The sequence below is a fragment of the Rhea americana genome, unplaced genomic scaffold (assembly GCF_003343005.1).
Source record: "Rhea americana isolate MKP2758 unplaced genomic scaffold, rheAme1 scaffold_38, whole genome shotgun sequence".
In the NCBI taxonomy this organism is placed as follows: domain Eukaryota; kingdom Metazoa; phylum Chordata; class Aves; order Rheiformes; family Rheidae; genus Rhea; species Rhea americana.
In genome coordinates this window covers 414,125-426,595 of record NW_028186512.1, presented here as the reverse complement: position 1 = coordinate 426,595, position 12,471 = coordinate 414,125, and the positions used below count along the sequence as shown (strand labels likewise).

General features: G+C 40.6%; 1 protein-coding gene across 2 annotated transcripts in view; it reads right to left on the bottom strand.

The window, feature by feature from the left end:
- The window catches only part of SH3D19 (SH3 domain containing 19), a 65,237-nt gene that overhangs the window by 42,181 nt on the left and 10,585 nt on the right, over window positions 1–12,471 (bottom strand). For both annotated transcript variants that reach the window (XM_085313161.1, XM_085313162.1), the window contains exon 2: window positions 82–122. The gene's annotated coding sequence lies outside the window, so the exon portion shown is untranslated. The remainder of the gene's footprint in view (window positions 1–81; window positions 123–12,471) is intronic.

The window sequence follows — 12,471 nt, the reverse complement described above, 5'->3', positions numbered from 1 at the left end:
CCAGGGCCAGAGATGTTCACTTCAGTACTAGTGCATAAGAAAATGTTCTCAATAAGTAAACTTTCTTAAGAATAGACTTACATCTCTTGATTGCTGCTCTTATAGATGACAAGGGTCCTTGGCTTAAAGGAAAAAAAAAAAAAGAGAGAGATTACAATGCAGTTAATGTCTCAAAGAGAAAACAGCTAAACAACATCATGCAGACTCCCTACACACTGTACAGTCCTTGCCAAGTTCATTTTCCCCAAACTTGTGCAATACTCTGCAGAACATCATACTCAATCCCTCCTAATGAAAACCAGGATACAGCTTTCTTTCCATCTGTGCAAAGATAGAAAGCTAATTTTAATAACCACTTGTTCTCTTGATTGTGTGTGAATTTCTCCAAGTTTTCCCTTCAAATGAGCAGAATGTGAAGAGCTCTTGTACAAGTGTATATTCTCATATTTAGCATCTGAAGATTTAATATTCCTGTAAATTTACAGAACTTACATAGTCCAGGAAAAARCTACACTCCCTTTACTAAATATTTTTAACAATTACTTAACAACATAACTTCACTTTGCATTGAGGTTGCATTTTTCAGTAATAACTTGGTGGGTGGGGTTAGAAAGGAGGACAACGTGACCAAAAATTTGTGGATACACAAGGATAGAAAAATGTTTCCTTTTGCCAAATCATCTGTTTTCTTGGTAAGACTAAGTTTTATGACGCTGTTCTTCTGAAGGTCTTTTTTAACACCGATACAGCAACCTCTACTATTTTTGCAGTTAAAACCCCCAAAGTAACTCAAGATTATCATTGTCAAAAGGTGGGAGCATATTAATAACCTATACATATACATATACATACAATAACATATACAAAGCTACAGGGGAGCTCAAAAAAACAAACCAAAACTAATTCAGAAAGGGAWTTTATTTATTTATTTATTAAGCACAACAGATAGAGCATACTTATTGGTGGGAAGTCTTTGAAAGTGCCCTCTTTTTTAAGGCTAAAAATCAGACAGACTATATCTGGTTCAAATTAATATGGTATCTTTAMTACAGCAGAAAGACCTATTACTCAAGGCTTTTCCAGAAACCCTCTGCCGCAGCGACAGCAGGGATGTCAGTAGAGAGAGGGCACTTGCATTTCAACACTTGTGTGTCTATGCCCGAAACAGRCGGGCAGCGCACAGACACTGGCAATTTCTCTGTCAGCCCCATTTGGCTCCACCAGCACTTGCACAGCAATGGCTTATGACTGCAGTGGCACCAGCAGGGTGAAGTATGGAGGGATTTGGAGGAGAGAGGTGGAGGAAAAAAAAAAATACAGAGAGAGAGAGAGAGAGAGAGAGAGAGAGAGAGAAACAGTTAAACATGGATGGGAACGTCCTCCCTTTAGAGCCATTCTGAAGTCTACTGAAGACCAGAAATGAATGTTGCTCTCACTAAACCATTCCCTGAAATAGTTTGGTGGGCCTAGGATAAACAACGCCTATTTGTCTGGTTTCAGAAACAGTTCAGAAGTGGCTTGGCTCCTGTCCACATAGCAAAACTGCATTAGAAAACACTGTGCATTCTCAGCAGAAAAGGAGTCTTATTATCCTTCCAAATGTCCCATCATAATACAGTCTTAAGGAAAAAAAACAAACAAAAAAAACCTTTTAGTTGTGTTTTTCCCAAAYGCACCCCATATTCTTTTCTTCCTTCCTTATAACTCGGTATAATCCTTTTGGATGTCCATTTTTTAAGTTCCTTCTCCTTCTTTAATTGCTGTAAATAACAACACTGTTTATGGTTTTAATAAAAGAATATGCGTTTTGATTATATTTAGTACCAGACAGAAAGAAGAGTAAAGTCTGGCAACATGAATCAGAAATCTTTTAGAATAGTAAATACATTCAATCTATAAAATATGCAAACTCAGGTATCAGCAAGAACCAGATGGAGCAGGTAAGTTCTTTCTCTAACTGACATGATCACTTCCAACCATTGCAATTTGCCTTAGAATATGATGCACACTTTTCAGACACGAGCAAGTATTTTTKGCTAGAAATCAAAGGAGTCATCATACACACAAAAGTTAAAGTTTTCCATATCTCATAAGAAACCAAAAGGCATAGAAAAGAATTTAAAAATCAAAGTGCACACACATGTACACATGGACACAAAATCATTCATGAAACCAGCCTGGTGAAGTTGAAGCACCAGTATATCAAGAACAAGGCGGTTCAAGTAAGCAACTGTCTGTATAATGGAGAATCCAGGATAACACAGTTCTGTTACAAAACTTATGATATCACAGGCAAAACAAGTTATTATGAAATAGCTTCCCCCYCAACTTTCCATTAACAGGTCACCATCAACACCCTTCCTCTCCTCYGGCAAAGCACTGCTTTTCCTGCCCCCAAGAGAGATCAATTCACATTTCACACACAATCATTGTTATGTATTATTTAGGCCTGTTAAAAAGAAGGAAATGAGAGTGGATTTAGATTTTTTTTTTCGTCATGAAACCCTGAAAGGGAACTRCAGATTCCATAACTTTATTATCCACTAATCTCCAGCGATTTAAAAGAGATGCTGTTGTTACGGCAGACTGATTTTGCCCACACCAGAGCTAACCCCTGCCCACATCCTCCTTTGCCCCACGGTTGATGGCCACCTTTTCTCTCAAGCCCTCCATATAATTAACATAACTCAATCAAATTTGGGTCTCCTATGGTTGTAGTAATAATTCYGCTATATGGAGCCCCCACAGCTTTCCCACCTCCTCCTCCGGGCTGCAAGGCAGATCAGTGAACATATGAGAGCACATACAAAAACCCCCCAAAAACACATGGCGAGGAAAAAGGGAGCAGGAAGAAGCCAAATCTGCATGGGATCTCCGGTCCTGCTCCCAGCATGACTCCCAGCCCATCACACCAGCACAAGGGAGGGGGCGGTGCGATGGCAAACAGCTGGCAGCGTGAAGGCCAGGAGCTCCTGCGCTCTCCTGCAACGTGTGCGAGCACGGCTACAAATTCAAACTGCTGGAAGAAAACAGAAGAGGAGGCAGGAAGCATGAAGTTTAACAGCATGAAGGACCCTGAAAATGTTAGCTCAAACACTATCCCAGCCACCCCTAACGTGGAGTGAGTAAAGAGGCAAACCATTCATATGTGCCCCCTGCTACGCACAGTGCAGGAGTGCACAGCTGGAGCAACRCCCCAACATCTGCAGATTCACCCTACCTCACTCACTCTATGTTTAAAGCACAAASTCTGTAACATTTCCAACTAAGGCAGGAGGCTTTTCATGAGTTATCACCTCCCAGCCTCTCAAAAGGGGGAACTAACCCACCTTTCTCAGGCTCTCTGCCAGCTAACCAGGGGMCTCACTGGGTTCAGAAGGGATCTGTGACCTGCTCTGCTTGCTACTCTGAAAGCAGCCGGGGCCTTCAGGCAGGCAGTAATACGAGAAGGGTCCCATCGGTCACCCTTACCAAAAGAAAAAAGCTTGGAGTGGTTCATTCAAAGATGTCAAATATCCACTCACTCTTCCTTGCAGGCCTTGCTCTGGGTTTCCAAGSACACATTTTCTAAACATAACCACTCGAGGAAAATGCTTCAGAAGTGCGTTGTAAGCCCATGCACTGGGGAAATAAAATTGTGACAAACTAGACYGGGCAAAGAGCTGTAAACTGTTCTGTGGAGTAAGGGCAACTACTGCCTATAAAACACTGTTTCTCCCTTGTTAGGGGCTCTGCCCAGACGCTTTTTTTCCCTGCACTGAGCACTGTGTCTCTTCCAAAGCAGCTCCCCTGCAGCAGCAGCATTACTCAAAGGCTCGCTCCTGCAGGGTGGCTCTGACCCAGCACAGCAAGCAGGTGAGTGCTGCTCACCTGAGCAGCCCCCGCCCAGGAAATGAGAGCGAGTGCTGCTCAAGTGCAAGAAAGTTGTAATCACAAAGCAATCTCCTAGGGAGCACACAGGGATTYGTGTGGGACTCAGGCAGGACGGCATCCAAGTCAGAGTTACCTAAGCAAAGAGGCTAGGAGGTTCTGGACTACCTTTTCATCCACACATCTGAAAATATACCGATGTATCTGCTGCAAAGCCTCAAAAATGTACCTATCACGTCATGTTATGTGGAGCTTTTCTTAAAGCATCAGTCCCAAGCATCACAGCCCTGTGTGTAAGCTTTTTAATATATCTCTAATTGCAATGGTTACTGACTCTCTCTTATGCAAACAGCCTAAAAAAATATAAATAAAATGTTGCTATTAAAAAAAAAGTGACTTTGTAGAATGTGAACCAAGAATTTTTAAATAGTTGGCGTTGACATTACCGTGAAGCAAAATATACATTTAACAAAAGGCATGACATATTCCTCTCAGTTACTTTAGAAATCTTGCCATCTTCACAAAAGTCAATGGACTACAATGCAGTATTTTTATAACTTATTAGAAAGCTATTAATATTATTTAGAAAACATCATACRAAACACAAAATGTTTAAAATSCCATCTAAATGATTTMATTGCAGACTGAATTACAAAAAAAWTAGCAATTTTCAAGTTAATTCAAGAGTACTGCAAAAGATCAGATTTCATCATCCAGATAACAGACCTATTAGTTCTACCAAAAAGCCTTCAAACTTAAGGACAAATGAGGCAGCTGTCCTATCTTCCTCGTGTGGATGCAGTAGATAAAATTGTATTAAWCCTGTGGATTAAGTGAAGCTACACWGAAAAARAAATATATTAATGMAAAATGGTCAGGGTCTTCAATGGCTCAACTGCAGAGGTCTTTCATGYCTGTCAGTGCTCTAATAYACAAATATTATGCACAAATTAGATYAAGTGATGCATCAACTCAAGATGCAGTTTCGCTACCAGTGCAAGACAAACTGAGACTGCACAGCTGGTAGTCCCATCCTCCCACACTCACCACTTCCAGCAGCTCTCTTGTGCAGGAGCTGACATAGTCACAGGTCGGCTAAATCAGCCACATAGTTTTGATAATAACAAACAACCTTGTCCCCAAATATCCCAATTAATTTTCAGCCAGACAGGCTGGCTGGTCTAGGCAGCTGCAGAGCCACACGAGCACTGTGGTGACATGAGAGGCAGCAGGTACAGGCAGCCAGGGATGCCAGCGACTGTCCTTGCAGAAGCGGCAGAGGACAAAGTTTAAGTTTGTCCAAAAACAAACCCTAAGTCCATGGGTCACTTCTAATACGAAGTTAAATCAACTGCAAAACACCAAATCTTGGCTATACCTCAGGCTGGCTGTTCTTCTCATCCTTCAGCATGAGCTGATTCACTATTTTTTTTCTGCTGATGTTGGTTGCCCAGATTGGTTCCCTGTGAGATCAGACAAGCACCAGAAAAAAGGCAGCTGGCAGCAGCCTGGCACCTCAGTGGCCTCTCYGCAACATTAAGACATGCCCTCATATTCCCTGCGAAACAGTGCGGTATTGTCACAGCCCTGCATGCRCAGAAGGCTAATAAACCCTGTCACCTCAGAAATCGCAGTAGCACAGATCTGGTCATCTAGGAAATCAGATTCACCCCAGTATAATTTTGCTTCCCTCTTGGGTCCAGCCCCAAAAACAAGTAATCYTGAACCACTAATTAAGTCCAGCGACAATTCTAGCCTCATCACTATGCTGAAGCTGTCTACTTCCACATCACTTATTAAATGCCACAACTGTGACTTCCCACTGTCTGAACAAGCACGGATGTAGTTAAGAAGCAGCTAAAATCCAGCTGTTCAGCTAATTAGAACAGCTCACAATGATCAGCCCAGAGAAATCCTTTCAGGAATGACTCTCCAGCCACTTATTACATATTAATTTGCTTGTCACTGTCAGATTTCAGTAAGTGAACTTTAGATTTTAAGGTAGATCACAGGCCAGAAATCCAAGAAGTTCGTGGTAACAGATAATAACATTTCACATAACAATTCCTGCAACAAACTAGAAGTCATCAAGCTGTAATAGCTTTCACACTTAATGCTGTCAAGCTTAAAACTTGAAGCTGAAACAGCCAACATTTCTTGCAAGTCTATTTAGTTCATGCATATCCTGAATTAACTCTTTCCTGATCCAGAACCATGGACACCCTAGAAAAAAAAAAACCCTCTTTTCACTTAGCATTTTCTTTCAGAGAACAATCTGAGCTGAATGCACCCATAAACCTGCCCATTCCAGAAAGGCAGCTCCTCCGAATGSCGCTCAGCTTATTCTCAGCCTTCATTAGACGCCTATTGATTTCAGCTCCCAGGAAAGCGTGCACTGGAAGAATAGACGTCTCTGCGCATTGAAGAGTTTGGCCCTTCTGTAACAGCCAAGAAGACATTTCTCCATATTTTTACTCACTGTTGTGATACCCCTGAGAACATGTCTCAAAGAGAAAAACTAAGAAATACTGCAGTGCTTTAGAGACAATTTAACCTTGGTAGTAAATATTTCTAACAGTAGAAAACACCTATAACTTTAAGCGTAAAATCACTACAACATGACAGTAATGCAGTACAGTAAATATAAATACAAATATCATTGAATTGGTTTGGTGACAGTGACAAGATATTTGGGTCCAGCACCATATCCAAAGGGAGGAATCAACTCGTTAGGATTAGCAAACTTAGCTATAAACTCTGCATTTTTTTTTTAACATGGAAATCCTTTACCATTAAAGTCTACATAGTTGTGGCATTTGCAAACGGAGTAGGATGACAGTGCACTTCTACAGTTAAACAATATGAAATGAAGTTTGCTTCTGAAAAAATGRCTCTTTGGTTCAATTAACTTGCAGTAGCTTTTCAGCCAGTAAACCAAAGCCCTCTAGAGCCACTGACAGGACCTTCTGCTTGCCACATACATCTCTGAACATCAAAATACTATCTGGTGGCTGAATGAGATTCAGAGTCTTTGTAAGTAACATCACAGATGAACAAAACCTTTTCTGAATCATAAAAGATGAACAGGTCAAAGATATAAAGCAGAGCTGCAGATCTGGATCAACAGCATTCAAGATATCTTAACAGGCCTTTAACTATTAGTAAGTATGGATATTAGGTTTTCTAGGGGTGTCCATAGCTCTGGATCAAGACACTCTGTATACTTTCTGTGTAGTATATACAGAAATAGTCTGTGTACTTTCTAGAACATATAACTCGTAGTCTTATGGCTATCTTTACACCTAAAGTTCTGTAAAGAGGGAAAGAGGTAAGTGAATGCCCTCATCTGACCAGAAGCTTTAATGATTACTGAAAAAGCAGGTAACACTTTGCCTTACARCACTGGATATCTTCAGCCCCTGTTAAAACCAGTTAAAACCAGGATATAAAAGAGAAGACTAGAGGGGGAAATCACTCAAAAGGTAGTCAGAGAATGGTATATCCCTGCTAGCTTTTGAAAACACAGAGGCTGAGCTTGCTTTCAAAGGAGAATGAGCAGGGACTGAAGGAGACTGATCACAAGAGCGAGAACTGCAGAAGGCAGAGGAACCCTGAGCTGCCCTCGAGGAGAAYGCTTGGATGCTTAAAAGGATACTGACTTCAGAGCAGTACTGAAAAYGAGGTAGCAAGTTATAGATGTTTCTTGGTTTGCCTAGATCTGTGCATCTTCTGTGCAAAAAGTCTCTGTGACATATGGGTCAATTTGCCTCAACTATCATGTGTCCYCAAACGAGGAAACTAGTGGAACATATGAGGAAGCAGTGCCAGGGGAGTCTTGAGGACTCTTATGGCCTTTAGCAGACAGATAACCGAGTCTCAYTTCCATGGGAGAGTACCAAACAGCTTCTACACTCAGCATTTAAGACTGTATCTGGATCCTGTCTGGTCAAACAGAGATTAACAGCATACAATTCCAGTTCTGAATATAAAACCTAGCAACTTGAGCAGCATCCAAAATGTAAAGTTCAAATGCAACTACAGAAGTGGGATTATGAAGAAGCATCCCATGTTGGCGTAATTTCAGTTGCCAAAAAAAAAATCAGCTGAGCACTTTTGAGAATTTTATAGTACATCAGCAAATGCTGAGCACTTTTACAAATTCCATCCCATTGGATTTTAAGGCTCCTTTAACCTAATTCAACTTTTTTTTATAGACCATCTGAGTTAGATGAGCAGTGTAAAATTTGCTGGAGTTTAGGCTTTAACCAATTGAGGAAACAAAAGGAATTTGCTCGGTGCTTTAATTGTAGGCATATGCTGACAGTCAAGGCATTTGTTGTGAAGAGGAAAGCGTTCTATAAAACAGATATGGTAATACACAGGCAAAGACAGTGAACTCTAACTCACCACTTTAAAAAATAAAACTACCACACTGTAAACTTGAACCGAAAGCTAAAAACTTCGTACAAAAATATTACAAGTACATTCATATACAGATACATACGGACTTCAAACTGGCCACCTATATCCTTTAAGCAAATAATAACGTCAATTAACAAGCAGCAGAAATGCTCATTTTCAAGCCTCCCATGTTAAAGTCTCACAAAAGCAAAACTATCTCTATGGGTGATCACATCTTGTTCCAATGTACTGCTGACTCACTCAGTTACACCCTAGGATGCATTAGGAATGCGAACTTTTAACAGCAGCCCTTCCCCAAGGCACGCCGCACGGGGAAGTGGCACGTTAAAGCCACCCACAACCGCACCCTCCGCCAGCCCTGCCTTTCCAGAAAATGCCCTCTCTGCAGCACTGTCAGAGAAGCAACACGTTTGCCTATACACTCTTCCCATCTCTCTTTTCCAAAAGAACTGAAGCACTTCTGTTTCTCCTACACCACGGATACTGACAGAACTTTTGGTTACCAAAGGCAGAAAATGATTCCTCAGAAACTTACACCGTGTAACCAAAGACACCCTCAGATGGCTGTAAGTCTACAGTGCTTATATCCAAGTTTACGCACAACCACGAAAATTGCAATGCTTATTGTTCATTCAGAGATTCAGCAACTCCAAGACCATGGTCAACCATTACCAAAAAGACAGCCATTAAAGATTATTTTTCAAAGTAGTAAGAGTCTTGCAGTCAGGACTGTATAAAGATACAGCCAAGATATGGCTTATATATAAAGGTAATAGCAGTACCTTCGTCAGCCCAAGCTGGGGGAAAAAAMAGCCAAGTTTTTGATATTCAAATTTCCCCCCTAGTATGAAATGGAAGTATCAACCATTAAAGCCAAACAGACTTTYAAAAACACACCTAAATCTACAAAACCCACATCTGTCCTCAAAACACTGCAGTACCCCAATGCATGAGCAGTACCACTGAATCTGCTSTAAGATCTCCCAAAATACCTACTTCAACAACCAAAAGAAGGCCTTAACCAAGTGAGGATGCTTCTGCAGTGAAACAGATTTTGTATTCAAGCAAGTCACCATACAAACACATCATAAGAAGAAAAGAACCTCCTCCACCCTCAATYACACATGCCGGCTGCCTTCTAACATCAGAAACCTCAAACTACATGGCAAATGAGTAAATATTTCAGCCTCTATTGGATGATTATACCTTGGAAGAAGAAATCACTGTCATCACGTTTCCCCACTCAACTAAACTTAGCTTCAGAAGCAAACACCTTGCAGAACAGACTGAACCGGACCTTTCCGGGGCAGCAACTCTGAGAAATACCTCTCCGAAACACCTCACAGCCACAGCAGTCAATGCCCCTCCCAGCCCATAAGAATCACCAAGATACATAGCTCTTTCACATGCTCATCCAGGCACTTCATTCAGCACACCAAGTGCCAGCGCGTAAACTAGGCAGAGGAAATTAAAAGCTGCCAGGTCTGAGAATCAACTTATCCAGGCAACTGAAAGGACRGAAACACCAGTTACCAGCGGGGTAACCCTCCTCCTGTAACAACCACTTCATCTCTGACATTTGAGTAATAATCCCTGATCCTAAATCTCTACAAAGGTCTAGAAAATAAAATTATCTCCAGCAGATGTTAAAGGCTCTGAATTCAAATAAGACACTCGTCCAATAAACATGGTAATTTCTCTAACCTCTGCTCTCAASAATGCCCTTAACTGCATAGGCAGTAAATTGTTCCTGTCCTTTTTCTCCTGCCAGCCAACCTTATCTCCCTCTCCCTTCGGTAACATCCCTCTGGGCCTCCAACAGTAATAATAGTGACCTTTTCTTTAAGGCTACCTAATTGATCAACACAGTCTAGCTAAACCCAAAACAAAGGTATTTTAACTTTCTCAAGAAGCAGCAAAGCTTCAGGGAGTGTATCCTACGGTACAGGAATGCAGAAAGCATTATATTAAACTAGCAGATGCCAAGTCCAAAGAGATTCTTTTGCATGCAACACACGGTTACGCTGTGGCACTCCCTGCTCCAGAGTATCGTGGATGCTAAAAGCTCACATGGGTTCAAAATTAAAGTGAATGCATAGAGGGCTATTAAATACAAAGCAGCACCTTTCTCAGGAGGCCCCTGAGCCACAGAAGCCTGGATGCTGAGAGAATACACAGATACTTCCCAGTATGTATGTTCTGTTCTTATGTTTTTCCTTAGGCTTCCACTTTGCACATAAACAAAGTAAGAAGACTGGATTAGATGGACTACTTTCTGCTCCAAAATGGCGATTTTTACTCCCTTAGTTATCTCTCAGGCTGGAAGAAGGATGGCTGTCCATTTTTTCCAGTTACTAAAGTTGTTCTAATAAAAAGATGAAATTAGACTTTACTACAGACATTTGAAAAATCTCAATTTTTTTAAATGCTGATGTAGCCTTATCAATTTATATTCCATCTCCTCCACAAATGCTTTTTTTTTTTTCCACACCACTAGCTAGGTAGAACTATAACACACTCAACAAAATACCTGTTTTTAACACCTGCAACAAAGCACTTACGTCACTAAGGGAGCACATTTCCTCAGTCCAAACACTGTAACAGACAYATTTAAAAAGCTCACAAAAAATAGTATGGGAACAGTAATTAAGGGAAATACAGARAACTTTGTCATCAATTCAGATCTGCCCGATGTAGATAAAAATCAAATGCTGCTGCTAACAGAAAACACTGAAAGTTTGTTCACACTGGGTAACACTCACTTAGCAGAGCCTTTTTCCTTGCTGACAGTCTGAGAAGGAAGAGGACAGATTGAGCAGTAATGCAAATAATCTTCTGTCCCCTACAGCAGGGTAGGGTGTGGTGGGGAAACCTGTACTGCAGCTGTCACTACTGTACTTGCCCCAAAAGACTGTATTCTTTCTTCCTAGTTGGGAAACCTACACCTGCCCAAAGCACTGCATTCATTTAGCTGTTCATGGACTTATTTTAGACAACCCAATGGAAACAAGGCAATAAAATGACACAATGGTCTCAAAAGCAGTTTTCCAAAAGAAGCTCTGTTCTGGGGAGAGGAGGYAAGCTTCCTGAACCAATCCAGTCATAAAATATTGTCAGAATTGTTTGTATTAAGACTGTAATTAAGACTAAATATTTATGTGTTAGGAGATGGGGAARTAGGAATCCCCTCCATATGAAACAGAAGAATTGTAACAGTAAAAACAAAGTTTTTTCCTTCCACCAAGCACTTATTCCAAGTAAAAACATTGCTTAACATGACATGAGATCACTCATGCACTTCTTTTGCTGGAACTAGAAGTTACACTGTGTATCAAAAAAGAGATTCAACAACAACAAAAATAAAGTATTTGTGGCTGGAATATTTTAATTAGATTTGGATTTAAGAATCATGATCTTCTCTAACTAAAGTTTTCTCACAAAAAAAAAAAAAAAAAAAAACAGACAAAGATCTGCTCTCAGGGTTCGTAGGTGAAAAATCCATACTTAGCAAACTTAGTAAATTCTTGGTTGCTTTAGCATATGCTTACAAAGATGACAGCAGCTGTATCACTGATCAACACAGTTTCAAAGTTACTTCTGTTCTCTCTATGGGAAGGAGAGAAAATATAGACTGGTTATATCCAAAATATGCAAGTTCTCAATGGCTGTTTTCCAAAAATAACTGGAGAATCTGAAAGTTACCTTCTCTGATTAATGGCATACAACACTCCAGCAGGAAGAAAACAACTGTGAAAAGGACACAGTTGCCAGAAAAACATTACATGAGCGATGAGATACTGTATCAGATAATACACCTACCCTGCTCTTCCCTCTTGTCATCCCCTCCGGATCCAGTCTGTTTTGCTGTTCTTAGTAATGACCGATTGCTCAGCTGGTCATGGGATTCTGCAGTCCTCTAGGCAGGGCATTAGTCTCTACTCTGTGAAACACTACCAAATAGTGCTGCATAATCTCTGTAAACTAGCGGCAGCAGGAATAAAAAGGCACTTACTCACCTACAATTTAGCCTGTCCCCATCTGTTATTTATACTACATTTCATTAGCTAAAGAAATGAAATGTCTTTAAGCATTGTTATTCTCTCCAACACACTGGGCCATTCAGCAAATTTCTGCTAACAGATTTTTAGCTTTAGCTTTTTTTTTTTTTTTTTTTTTTTT